Genomic DNA, 14,735 nt, shown 5'->3' with positions numbered 1-14,735 from the left:
TTACCAGGATGTTGCCAGGACTGGAGGGTTTGAGTTATAAGAAGAGGTTGGGACTTCATTCACTGGAGCACAGGCAGTTGAGGGGTGACATTATTGAGATTGATAAAATCATGAGAAGTGGAGGTAAGGTGAATAGCAAAGGGCTCTTCCTTAGTGTAAGGGAGCTCAAGACGAGGGGGCATATTTCTTTAAAGTGAGAGGAGAGAGATTTAAAAGGAACCTGAGGGGCAACGTTTTGACAGAGGGTGGTTTGCATGTAGAGTTTGGATAAGTACATGCATAGAAAAGTTTAGAGGAATATGGGCCAAACACAGGCTAGTGAAGACTAGTTTAGTTTTGGAATCCTGATCGGCATGGATGAATTGAACCGAAGGGTCTGTTTCTGTGCAGTATACCTCTCTGAACCAGAAGTGATCTTATTGAAACCAGTAGAATTCTGAAAGGGGCTTGACAGGATAGATGCAGACAAAATGCTACTTTGTGGTGGGAGTCATAGAATCCCAACAATGTGGAAGCAGGCCATTCAGCCCATCTATTTTACTCTAGCCCTCCAAAGAGTATCTCATCCATATTCATCCCCTTCCTCCGTATTTCCCATGGACAATCCATCCTAAATTGCACATCCCTGGTCGCTATGGGTAATTCAGCACAGCCAATCCACCCTAACCTCTACACCCTAATCTATAAATTACCTCCTCAAAAATGAAGTTTAAATGCAGAGTTTTTCTGTAAGAAAAATGTCAGTCTGACTCAACATTCGGACGCAGACAGAATTCACACCTATTGTTAGAAAAGCTCTGCATTTGAATGATATTTGTGAGAAAGTAATTCAAATCAAATTCTGGGATTAACATACCTTTCGAAACCCATTCAAAAGGTGATAGATTTAATCTAAAATTGTTTGATGTATCACATCTCCATGCCATTGGACTCCATTGGCTATAAACTCCGTGATCATGATCTCATTCTCCACAACCACCAAATGAAGGAGCGGCGCTTCGAAAACTAGTGCTTCCAAATAAGCCTGTTGGATTATAACCTGGTGTTGTGTGAATTTTAGCTTTGTCCATGGTTGCTGGTTCCATCACCCCTTCAAGACCATTCCAAATCGTAATAACTTGCTTATTTTCTTAAACATTAAACCATCTCACAGCCACCACAACCCCCTTTTTAAAAATGGCTGCACTATTTCCAATACCGTCATGCTTCCTTAATGTTACCATGTACTTCTACTTATGAACAAGTCTCTTCAGATTTCAATCTATCTTTTTAAATATAAAAATGCCCCTTTACATGTAGCTTTCCCTTTAAATGTGTTATGTTCCTCTCAGCGCAATCTTGCCCCTCGATAATGTATATTTACCCTTTTAGATATGAGTATGTCTCTTAAAGGGATATTTCTGCTTAAAAAAGGGTAACGTTTCTTCGAAATGTAGATTCACTTAGATATAACTGCGTCACTTTACATATTAAGATATCACTTTGAATGTGCCCACATCCCTTTGAAATATAATCTTGTCCATTTAAATCTGTTTATTTGCAAAAATAGCTCGTTAAAATGTCCATGTCCCTCTAAAATGCAGATTGCTCACTTTAGATATGACACCGTTCCGTTAGATGTAGGAATATCTGTTTAAATTGAGCCGTGAGCTTTCCCAATGTCGACAGGGCTCCTGGAAACGTGGCAGTGTCCCCCCTGCAGCTGCAGAGCGAGACAGGAGAGTTTTTGTTTTTGTGAATGAGCAGTTGTAGCGCGAGGTGGCTGTTGCTTGGTGACGGTGAGGCTCCCCCGGCCCCGCCCATCCCCCCGTGCAGACGTCACGCGGGGGCGAAGGCGGTTGGGAGGAGAAGTCGCTCGAGCGGGGAAGCGGCGGGAGGGCGGCCGTTAGGAAAATGGCGCCGTGCGGCCCGGGGCAGACACCCGTCACTGGGCACCGCCGCCTTCCTGGCGCAGCTGCTGTGTCACGGCCACACCGGCCGGCTGTACAGCAGGCAGGAGCCGGTGAGCATTCTGGAGGCGGATGGGGTTAAGGGCCTGCTTGGGAACTCGTCGGCCGCCTGGGTGGTGGAGTTCTACTGGTCGTGGGGCGGCCCCTGTGTCAACTATGGGGCCACCTGGAAGGTACTGGGCCCGGGAGGTGAAAGGTGAGGCAGGTTGTGGGGGGGACGGAGGGGAAGGAATGTGGGGCCTGTCCTGTCATAGTGACATTTTACACTCACTTCCCATCTGCTTTTACTGGCGCTTGTGCTGTTTACCCCTCACTGTTTGTTTAATCCTTGTGCTGTTTACCCCTCACTGTTTGTTTTAATCCTTGTGCTGTTTCCCCCTCACTGTTTGTTTAATCCTTGTGATGTTTGCCCTTTGCTGAGGGTAGTGTGTAAATACTAGTGAAGGAGATTATGCACCAGCATGTATATGTTCCTCAGGCAATGAAGGGGCAGGACCTGTTGAGAATGGTTGGTCAAGTGTGTGGTGTACTAAACCTTGTTAATATGGGTATAGTTATGATTTGGAGATGCCAATGTTGGATAGGGATGTACAAAGTTAAAAATCACACAACACCAGGTTATAGTCCAACAGGTTTAATCAGCTGATGAAGTAGCATCGCTCCGAAAGCTAGTGTGCTTCCAATTAAACCTGTTGGACTATAACCTGGTGTTGTGTGATTTTTAACTGGGTATAGTTTGTTACTTGGAAAATATACTTTTTATTATTTAGAGTCATAGAGATGTAAAGCATGGAAACAGACCCATTTGGTCCAACCTGTCCATGCCAGCCAAATATCCTAAATTAATCTAGTCACATTTGTCAGCACTTGGCTCATATCCCTCGAAATCCTTCCTATTCATATACCCATCCAGATGCCTTTTAAATGCTGTAATTATACCGGCTACCACTACTTCCTCTGGCAGTTCATTCCATACAAGCACCACCCTCTGCATGGAAACGTTGCCCCTTCGGTACCTTTTATATCTTTCTGCTCTCACCCTAAACCTATGCCCTCTAGTTGTGAACTTCACCCCAACACTGAGGAAAAGACATAAAAACATTGAGCAGCCAGACAAATGCAAAAGCAATAAAATATCGAGACACATAGTGTAAAACAAATTATGGCTCTAATCCTTTTTGTTCTCTGAGGCATATGGACACTTAAAATCTGTCAATAACATCAGCATTGCTACAGAGCATATTGTGTACACTCCTCAGTGTCAACAAGCACATGTTTGCCGGAGTCACCAAAACATTGGGCATGTTCCTCGCTGTCGGCAGAAAAGGGGCGAGACCTACTTTTGATGGACAAATAAGGAGCACTGGAGGACCAGAAGGAGACTTGTCCTCATGCCAATTGGAGCTCCCCTATTGTCTGAATGCGGAAGGTGGACCATGAGCTTCTTAAGGTCCTGCTCCTCTTCTCACACTGAATTAAGATTGAGCTTCACCTCAGACTGCAACTTCCTTCCTCTGTCCAACATCTGTGAGTACAGCACTCTCTTTTCTCACCCCCTTTTCCATTTACGTTTCATTCTGGGGTTCAATTGTTGACTTGGAGCAACTGAAAGGAATGGGAATGAATCCAGCGAGGGGATAGAGTCTAGAAAAGTTAGTCCATGCCTGTGTCTCAATTGGCAAAACAGACAGGCAGGAGTCTGGAAGAATGCAGCAAGCCAGGCAGTATCAGGAGAAGTCGACGTTTCAGGTGTAACCCTTGTTCAGGACTGGGGGTGAGTATAGGGAGAGCTGCAGAACAAGGGTATGCTGAGGGCAGGGTGATGAAGTGGGGATAGGTGTAGATAGGTAGAGGGTACAACCTAGTTGGTGGCAGGGAGGTGGAGGGGCAAGAGCTCGGAAGGGAGTTTGGGATGGGAAGGGAGGTTATTTGAATTTGGAGAACTCACTGCTGAGTCCTTCGGGCTGTGGACTACTCAGGTGGAAGATGAGGTGTTGTTCCTCCAATTTGCGCTTTGGTTTGTTGTGGCAATGGATGGGGCCAAAAATGGTCATGTCAGAAAGGGAATGGGAAGGGGAATGAAAATGGGTGGTGACTGGGAGGTCCGGTCGGCCTCTGCAGACCTGGCTGCGATGCTCGGCGAACCGTTCCCCAAGTTTACGCTCGTGCTCCCTGACGTAGAGAAGGCCACAGTTGGCAAATACAGTACCCCAATGTAAAGTTACAGCCTTTGCTGTGAAAAAAAGTAGAAAGGTATATTGTTTAAATGGTGATATATTGGGATGTGGAGAAAGTGAGGACTGGAGATGCTGGAGATTAGAGTCAAAAAGTGTGGTGCTGGAAAAGCACAGTAGGTCAAGCAGCATCGGAGCAGTAGGACAGTCGAGGTTTTGGGCGCAAGCCCTTCATCAAGAATGATGCGTGGATGTTCAGAGGGGCATCAGTGTCCATCTGTGCCAGTTGTCAGACAGGTGCAGCAGGCAATGAGCAAGGCAAGTGGTGTATTAGCAAGAGGAATTGAGTTCAGAAGCGGGGATGTCTTCCTGCAGTTAGGGGGTCATTGAATATACGAGGAGAAAGTGAGGTCTGCCGATGCTGGAGATCAGAGCTGAAAATGTGTTGCTGGAACAGCGCAGCAGGTCAGGCAGCATCCAGGGAACAGAAGAATCGACGTTTGATTCCTAAAGAAGGGCTTATGCCCGAAACGTCGATTCTCCTGTTCCCTGGATGCTGCCTGACCTGCTGTGCTGTTCCAGCAACACATTTTCAGGTCATTGAATACATTCAAGGCTGAGTTCATCTGATGTTTATGTGGATGTTTATGGGGAAGGCAAGAAAATGGTCTTGAGACAAGTACAGAACCGAGTTACAGAACCATACAGCACAGAAACAGACCCTTCAGTCCAACTAGTCCATGCTGACCCCCTATGTTCACCAGCTAAACCAGTCCCACATGCAGTGTTTTGGCCCATACCCTTCTGAACATTTCCTAATGTAATTATCCAAATGTCTTTTAAACCTTGTAACTGTACCTGCATCCACCACTTCCTCTGGACATTCAGTCCACAAGTGAACTGAATATAAAAAAAATTGTGCCCTTCAAGTCTTTTTAAAATCTTTCTCCTCTCACATTCAAAATTTGCTCCCTGATCTTGAAACCCCCAACCTAGGGGAAGGACACCTGTCATTCACCTCATCTCTCCCCTCATGATTTTATAAACCTTGATAAGGTCACATCTCCACCTCCTATGCTGCAGTGAAAAAGTCCCAGCCCATCCACCTAGATACAGGTAGATCCATATCCAGTCATGATCGGTTCAATGCTGGTCCCAATTCTCTCTCACGGTGTCCAGGACAGCAAGAGACCACAAGACATAGGAGCAGAAATTAGACCACCAGGTCTGCTCATACCATTCAATCATAGCTGATCAGTTTCTCAATCCCATTCTTCCACTTTCAACAAAGTGAAAACGGACGGATAGAGTGTGGGATGGAGATTTTCCTCTTCTAGGGAATAATAGAGGAAAGAGAGTTCACTATAAATTAGAATTTTTGGGATCGGCCGATGAGCCGAGGAGTGTCAGTTGGAGTTTAATTTAGAGAAGTCTGAGGTTTGCATTTTGGTCAAGCAATCCAGGCAGGACTGATGCAGTTAGGGGAATGTTGCAGAATAAAGAGACCTTGGAGTGCAGCTTCATAGTTCCTTGAAAGTGGAGTCTCGGGTAGATAGAATAATGAAGAAGGCGTTTGGTTTGCTTTCCTTCATTGCTCAGAGCATTCAGTATAGGAGTTGGGAGGTCATGTAATACACTCTTCCCCCTCAAATGTGTGGTATCTAACTGCTTCATTGTTTCTAGTAAATATAGCCCACGCCTCCCGCTACTGCCATAACATGAAAGCACTAGCTTTTGGAGTTCTGCTCTTTTGTCAGGTGGTTGTGGAGAATAAGATCATGATCACAGAATTTATAGCCAAAGGAGTCCAGTGTCATGGAGATGTGATACATTAAACAATTTAGATTAAATCTTCCATCTTTTAGAATGGGGTTCTGTTCTTTGGTATGTTAATCCCAGAACCTGTTTTCAGTAACTTTCTCAAGAACGTAATTTAAATGCAGAGCTTTTCTATCCAAAATGTCAGGCTGACTCGACATTGGGACCCAGACAGAATTCACACCGATTGAAGGGTAGGCTGGGACGTTTTTCATTGGAGCACAGGAGGTTGAAAGGTGAAGGTGTTGGGTGCCTCGTTAGCAAGTTTGCAGATGACGCTCAGGTTGATGGAATATCAGATAGTGAAGGGGACTGTCAGATGATACTGCAGAATATAGATTGGAGAGTTGGGAAGAGAAATGGAGTTCAATCCAGACAAATGCGAGGTGATGCATTTTGGAAGGTGCAATTCGAGAGCAAAATATACATTAAATGGGAAGGTCCTGGGGGAAATTGAGGTACAGAGAGATCTGGGTGTTCAGATCTATTGTTCTCTGAAGATGGCAATGCCTGTCAGTAGAGTGGTTAAGGCAGCATACAACATGCTTTCCATCATCGGACGGAGTATTGAGTACAAGAGCTGGCAGGTCATGTTAAAGTTATATAAGATTTTGGTTCGGCCACATTTGGAATACTGCTGTACAATTCCGGTCCCAGATTTCCCAAAGGATGTGGATGCTTTGGAGAGGGTGCAGAGGAGGTTCACCAGGATGTTGCCTGTTATGGAGAGCGCTAACTATGAGGAGAGGTTGAGTAGATTAGGAGTATTTTCATTGGAAATAAGGAGGTTGAGAAAAGGTCTTGATTGAGGCCTATAAAACCATGAGGCATGTAGACAGAGGTAGATAGGAAGAATTTTTTTTCCCCCATAGGGGAAGACTTAATTACTAGGAGTCACGAGTTCAAAGTGAGAGGGGAAAGGTTTGAGGGAGATCTACATGGAAAGTTCTTTATGCAGAGGGTGGTGGGTGCCTCAAATGCAGTGGAGGCAGTAGGGGTGGGATCGATAGCGTCATTTAAGATGTATCTAGACAGATACATGAATCGGCAGGGAGCAAAGGGATACAGATCCTTAGAAAATAGGCGGCAGATTTAGATAGAGAATCTTGATCAGCATAGACTTGGAGGGCTGAAGGGCCTGTTCCTGTGCTGTAAGGTTCTTTGTTCTCTTTGTAGAGGTTTCCAAAACCATGAGGGGCATAGATAAGGTGAATGGCATGTCATTTCAAGATTAAGCTGCAAATTAATGTGAGAGGAGAAAGATTTTAATAAGAGATGAGGAGCACCTTTTTTGTAAATAGAGTGGTTTGTGTGTGGAATAAATGTCCAGAGGAAATAGTGGATGCTGGTTGTGTAACAACGTTTAAAAGACATTTGGATAAGTACATGAGTAGGAAAGGTTCAGGGGGATATGGTCCAAACACAGGTAGGTGGGACTAGTATAGTTTGTGAATATAGTCAGCATGGACTAGTTGGGCTGAAGGGTCTGTTTCAGTGCTGTATGACCCTTTAACTGTTCTGTACTGGTCTTAAAATCATTTTACTTGCCTTCCCCCAGAAACATCCACTTCTTTCTTGTTCTAAAATCAGACGAACTCAGCCTTGAATATATTCAATGACCCCCTAACTGCAGAGACTTCTGAACTCATTTCCTCTTGCTGATTGCTTGCTGCACCCGTCTGACAACTGGCAGAGACTGGTGTGGAAGGATGCTGAGGCCACTTTTTACATCCACACATCATTCCTGAGGAAGGGCTCATGCCTGAAACGTTGATTCTCCTGCTTCTCGGATGCTGTCTGATCTGCTGTGCTTTTCCAGTGCCACACTTTTCAACTGTCATCTCCAGCATCTGCAGTCCTCACTTTCTCCACATCCCAATATGTCACCATTTAAACAATGCACCTCCTTTCAGCAGTTATTTGTTCGTAACTGAGGCTATAACTTCACACTGTGGGACTGCATTTGCCATGTGTTTGCCAATTGAGATACAGACCTGGACCAACGTTTCCGACTCTGTCCCCTCCCTGGATTCACTCACTTTCTTCAGTTGCTGTAAGTCAACAATTGGCTTCTCATTGGTCTATTTGAAGAAGGGTTTGCACCGTTTTTGCAGACAGCGAAGAGCATGAATGGCTTTTGCTGAACCAGCATGGAAACAGACCCTTCGGTCCAACCCGTCCATGCCGACCAGATATCCCATCCCAATCTAGTCCCACCTGCCAGCATTTGGCCCATATCCCTCCAAACCCTTCCTATTCATGTACCCATCCAAATGCCTCTTAAATGTTACAATTGTACCAGCCTCCACCACTTCCTCTGGCAGCTCATTCCATACACGTACCACTTTCTGTGTGAAAAAGTTGCCCAGTAAGTCTCTTTTATATCTTTCCCCTCTCACCCTAAACCTATACCCTTGACTTCTGGACTCCCCCACCCCAGGGAAAAGACTTTGTCTATCTATCCTATCCATGCCCCTTTGTAAACCTCAGCTTCCGACGCTCCAGGGAAAATAGCCCCAACCTGTTTAGCCTCTCCCTATACCTCAAATCCTCCAACCCTGGAAACATCCTTGTGAATCTTTTCTGAACTCTTTCAAGTTTCACAAAATCTTTCCAATAGGAAGGAGACCAGAATTACACACAATATTGCAACAGTGGCCTAACCAATGTCCTGTACAGCCGCCACATGACCTCCCAACTTCTGTACTCAATACTCTGACCAATAAAGGAAAGCATACCAAACACCACCTTTACTATTCTATCTATCTGCGACGCCAGTTTCAAGGAGATATGAACCTGCACTCTGAGGTGTCTTCGTTCAGCAACACTCCCTAGGACCTTACCATTAAGTGTATAAGTCCTGCTAAGATTTGCTTTCCCAAAATGCAGCACCTCACATTTATCTGAATTAAACTCCATCTGCCACTTCTCAGCCCATTGGCCAATCTGGTCAAGATCCTGATGTAATCTGAGGTAACCCTCTTCACTGTCCACTGCACCTCCAATTTTGGTGTCATCTGCAAACTTACTAACTGTACCTCTTATGCTCGCATCCAAATCATTAATGTAAATGACAAAACGTAGAGGGCCAAGCACCGATCCTTCTGGCACTCCACTGGTCACAGGCCTCCAGTAGGAAAAACAACCCTCCATCACCACCCTGTCTTCTACCTTTCAGCCAGTTCTGTATCCAAATGACTAGTTCTCCCTGTATTCCATGAGATCTAATCTTGCTAATCAGTCTCCCATGGGGAACCTTGTTGAACGCCTTACTGAAGTCTATATGGATCACATCTACCGCTCTGCCCTCCTCAATCCTCTTTACTTCCTCAAAAAACTCCAAATTTGAGACATGATTTCCCACACACAAAGCCATGTTGACTATCCCTAATCAGTCCTTGCCTTTCCAAACACATGTACATCCTGTCCCTCAGGACTCCCTCCAACAACTTGCTCGCCACCGATGTCAGGCTCACTGATCTATAGTTACCTGGCTTGTCCTTACCACCCTTCTTAAACAGTGGCACCACGTTAGCTAACCTCCAGTCTTCCGGCACCTCACCTGACATGCGCAGTGTGCTCTATGGAGATGCTGTTCCTGATGGATTTAAAGTGTCCAAATGCCACAATTTCTTCCCCTGTCACTTGACATAACCACGCACGCTGCTCGCTGTATTTGATGTTCATCTTCCCTATAACCCTCATGATTTTATAAATCTCAAATGAGGTCACCCCTCAACCTCCTGTGATCCAGTGAAGTGTCTCAGCCTCTCCTTACAACTCAGTCCTGGCAACATCCTGGTAAATCTTTACTGAACCCTTTCTAATAGAATTCTTCCTATTACAGGACCACCAGAAGCGTTCTCAGTACTCTACAAGTGGCTTCACCAACATCCTGTACAACTTCAACATTATGTCCCAGCTGTTTTATTCAATGGTGTGAACAATTAAGGTAAGTGTGCTGAATGCCTTCTGAAGCTTCCTTCCAACCAGTGATGCAACTTTCAAAGAAGTATATATCTGAACCCCCCCGCCCCCCACCATATCCCTCTGTACAAGTCCTGCCCTTCCTTATTTTGGCAAAATGCAACCCCTCACCTTTTATCTATACACAAGTTCTCTCTCAGACATACACACATACACGCCCCCCCAACACACACACCCTTTCACAGGCTTCTCCTCCATCACACTCACTTTACCAAGTATGTGCACGCATACTCTCTTACACGCACTCTCATGCTGCACACATACATATAACAATGTGGTGCATTTGCAGAATTATATTTGCAGATATATTCAATTTTGCACAAAACGCACAATATGCAGGTAGTCAATCCATGTAATATTTTACAAATTCCTAGTTTGGAAATAGAACCAGTCCGATTTAAGATTGGGATACTCTCACACCTTTCATGCATTGTCTGGACTGAGATGTCACCTGTTTTTTAAAAAGACCTTAAGTGATCTTGAGAATATGACTTAATAGTAGTACTGCGATGTACACATTAATGAACTAAAACCTGCAACCCATTCTAAAAGATGAAAGACTTAACAGCAATCTACGTTTGTCAATATATCATATCAGTTGCATGACACTGATCTTTTGCTCTTAACTCTGTGTCTTATGATCCTGTTCGACAGCTACCCGATGAAGGAGCAGCACTCTGAAAGCTAATGCTTCCAAATAAACCTGTTGGACTATAACCTGGTGTTGTGATTTTTAAACCTAGTCCCACCTAGTCCAACAGCAGCACCTCCACCTCGTTTCTAGTGAACACAGCCCATACCTTCCAGTGCTGCCAGTAAACTGCCGATGAAACAATGCACTCCTGAGAAATTTATAGTTTCGAACGAAACCAGCTACTCATTCACTGCTCCATCTAATACACAACATTGGAAACTTAGTGCAGAAGGCTGCAAGAAATGAGCAGCTTTAAAACAAAAACCGCTTGGAGCTTTCAATGAGAGCCTGAGCCCGGCAGTACGTTCTGGTTACCTTTATTTTGTGTCCCAACATGGTTACAGCTTCAGATCCCCCCCCCCCTCCCCTCCCCCAGCAAAAAGGGCAGAGAAAGAGTAGCTGTTTTTTACACAACTCCACAACAGGGGAGAGGAGCAAAGGGCGGGGCAAGGCCAACAGCAGGCCCCCACACTACGCCTGCGTGGCCTTGCACAGTTTACAAAAATCCCTTCCCCTTCCGAGACTCCCCACAGTGTGGGAGTAGGCCACTCGGCCCAAAGACTACACACCGATCCTCCGAAAGGTAACCCACTACCACAATTCCCCTATTGCTCAACATTTACCCCTGACTAATGAACCTAACCTGCACATCCCTGGGCACTATCTGAACCTGGACAAAGTTAAAAATCTCACAACACCAGGCTAAGTCCGACAGTTTATTTGGAAACACGAGCTTCGGAGCACTGCTTCTTCAGGTGATTGTGGACAATAAGATCATATGGCACAGAATTTATAGGAAAACATTAAAGTGCCCTGCCACTGAACTGATATATTGAACAAACCTGGATTGTTAAGTCTTTCATATTTTAGAATAGGTTGCAGCAATCATTAATATGTCAATCCCAGAACTTCCAGTAAGGCACCTTCAAGATAGCTTAAGGCTTTCAGCACAAAAGGTGACATCTCTGTTCAGACAATGCATTAAAGGTGTGAGGTCAGAGTCTGTCTGTTTTCAAGTCTTAAGGCAGACTGGTTATAGAGTCATGGAGATGTACAGCATGGAAACAGACCCTTCAGTCCAACTCGTATATGCCGACCAGGTATCCCAACCCAATCTCGTCCCACCTGCCAGCACCCGACCCATATCCCTCCAGTTGCCTTTTAAATGTTGCAATGTACCAGACTCCACCACTTCCTCTGGCAGCTCATTTCATACATGTACCACCCTCTGAGTGAAAACGTTGTCCCTTAGGTCTCTTTCATATCTTTCCCCTCTCACTGTAAACTTATGCCCTCTAGTTCTGGACTCCCCACCCCAGGGAAAAGACTTTGTCTATCTATCCTATCCATGCCCCTCATGATTTTATAAACCTCTATAAGGTCACCCCCCAGCCTCTGACGCTCCAGGGAAAACAGCCCCAGCCTATTCAGTCTCTCCCTATAGCACAAATCTTCCAGTCTTGGCAACATCCTTGTAAATCTTTTCTGAACCCTTAAGTTTCACAACATCTTTCTGCGAGGAAGGGAACCAGAATTGCATGCAATATTCCAACTGTACAGCTGTAATATGACCTCCCAACTCCTGTACTCAATACTCTGACCAATAAAGGAAAGCATACCAAATGCCATCTGCACTATCCTATTGACCTGCGACTCCACTTTCATAGAGCTGTGAACCTGCACTCCAAGGTCTCTTTCTTCAGCAACACTCCCTCGGACCTTACCATTAAGTGTACAAGTCCTTCTAAGATTTGCTTTCCCAAAATACAGCACCTCACATTTACCTAAATTAGATTCCACTTGCCACTTCTCAGCCCATTGGACCATCTGATCAAGATCCCATTGTAATCTGAGGTAACCTCCTTCGTTGTCCACTACACCTCCAATTTTGGTGTCATCAGTAAACTTACTTACTATACCACTTATGCTCACATCCAAAAAGTAGTGGGCCCATTATCTATTTTCAAAGTGGAATTTAAAATATATTACATGTATTGACTGCCTGCAGATTGTGCAGTCTTTGAGCAAAGTAGAATGTATTTGCAAACATCATGCTACAAAGACAAACTCCCCCCATGGATGAACTATCTCATGTGTGCATGAGATAGAGAAAAAGTCCATGTCCGTGCTGTATATCTCTGTCTATTTGATAACAGATGCTTTATTTCTGTTGGTGTAAATGTTGTTGTAATTCATAGCTGGGTACAAATAGATGTAAGGGTGACAGAATTCCTCAAGTAGGGCACTGTAAGATTCCTGGGAGACCCCTATTCCTGGTTTACTTCCTCATGAACAAACATTAAGCACGTGCGCCTATTTATGATTTTTGTTTCATTTTTCTTGTTTGATTCCCTGCTATGACTGCACCTTGTATCAGGATGGTTGACAGGCTGGGAGATTATGGGTTGGATCTTGATTGAATATTTTATCGTTCCAGAAGTTATAAAAGGCGGGGTCAAAGCTTTAACAGAAATCCAGCAGAGCTGAGAACAGACCGACATCTTAGTCTGTGGGAACAGGAGGATCAACACAGGACAGAGAAATCAGGGCCTGAAATCTGAGCTGACACCAGACCATCCTGTGATCAGTGCTTTGATTTGCAGCATCCTTCTACATCAGTCAATGCCAGTTGTCAGACAGGTGCAGCAAGGCAAGTGGTATATTAACAAGCTGAACTGAGATTAGAAGTGGGGATGTCTTCCTGCAGTTAGGGGGTCATTGAATATATTCAAGGCTGAGTTCATCTGATTTTTGAACAATAAAGTGTGGATTTCTTTGTGCGCAGGAGGTGTTTTTTTTTATTTTGAATGGTTTATGTGTTGGATGCAGGTACAGTATCCACGTTGAAGGTGGAAGGCAAGAAAATGGTTTTAAGACCACTACAGAACAGTTACGTTAGACAGCACAGAAACGGACCCTTCAGTCCAACTATTCCATGCTGCCTACGTTCTCAAACTAAACTGGTGCCACTTGCCAGTGTTTGGCCCATATCCGTCCACACTGTGCCTCTTCATATACTTATCCAAATGTCTTTTAAATGTTGCATCTGAATGTGCATCCACCACTTCCTCTCTTTACATTCACTCCACACGTGAAACACTCTGTTTAGAAACAAACGTTTCCTGATTCTGTCCGCTCCGTGAATTCATTCCCTTTCCTTTCGGTTGCTGCAAGTCGTAAATTGAAGCCCAGAATGAAAAACATGGAAAAGGAGTTGTGAAGAGAGTACCATACACTCAGATGGTTGACAGAATAAGGAGGTTACAGTCTGGAGCAAACTCAATCTTCATTCAGAGAGAGCAGCAGCAGCTTCCGAAGCTCATGTTCCAACGTCTGCATTCAGACAATAGGAAGGCTCTGATTGGCAGGAGGACCAGTCACCTTCTGGTCCTCTAGGGCTCCTGACTGGCCTCTTTCACTACCCTGTCTCCCAATGATGCAACTTTCAAAGAACTATGTACCTGATTTGGAGATGCCACTGTTGGACTGGGGTGTGCGAAGTTAAATTTCACACAATACCAGGTGATACTCTAACAGGCTCATTTGTAAGCACTAGCATTTGGAGCACTGCTCTTTCATCAGGTGGTTGTGTCTTATGATCCTGTTCCACAAACACCCAAAGAAGAAGCTCGTGCTTCCAAATAAGCCAGTTAGACGATAACCTGGTGTTGAATTTTAACTTTATCCACCCCAGTCCAACACCGGCACCTCCACATCATGTCTAGTGAACCAAGCACACACTTCTCAGTGCTGCCAGGAAACTACAATGCTGATGACATTGCACTCCTGAAAATTTTACAATTTCTAACAATACTGGCTACTCCTTCACTGCTGCAACCGATACACAACATTGGAAACATAGTACAGGAGACTGTCAGAAATGAGCACAGCAGGTCAGGCAGCATCTGAGGAGCAGGAACATCAACGTTTCTGGCAAAAACCTGAGGAAGGGCTTTTGCCCGAAATGTCAATTTCCCTGGTCCTCGCACGCTGCCTGACCTGCTGTGCTTTGCTAGCACCACTCTAATCTTGACTCTGATCTCCAGCATCAGCAGTTCTCACTTTCACATGTAAAATGAGCAGTTTTAAAACAAAAACCTGTTGCAGTTTAAA

General features: G+C 44.7%; 1 protein-coding gene and 1 long non-coding RNA gene across 2 annotated transcripts in view; one reads left to right on the top strand and one right to left on the bottom strand.

The window, feature by feature from the left end:
• Positions 1–14,735, bottom strand: part of LOC148143556 (uncharacterized) — a 188,550-nt gene that overhangs the window by 93,768 nt on the left and 80,047 nt on the right. The gene's annotated exons all lie outside the window — the stretch shown is intronic.
• On the top strand, positions 1,863–13,402 carry LOC148143560 (uncharacterized). Its single transcript, XR_015751268.1, has 3 exons — positions 1,863–2,002; positions 9,789–9,893; positions 13,060–13,402. It is a non-coding gene; the product is annotated as an uncharacterized LOC148143560 (long non-coding RNA).

This window comes from Chiloscyllium plagiosum, unplaced genomic scaffold (genome assembly GCF_037043375.1).
Source record: "Chiloscyllium plagiosum isolate Xiang-an unplaced genomic scaffold, Cpla_swu_hap1 HiC_scaffold_27, whole genome shotgun sequence".
NCBI classification, from domain to species: domain Eukaryota; kingdom Metazoa; phylum Chordata; class Chondrichthyes; order Orectolobiformes; family Hemiscylliidae; genus Chiloscyllium; species Chiloscyllium plagiosum.
This window is presented reverse-complemented; position numbering and strand designations above follow the sequence as displayed.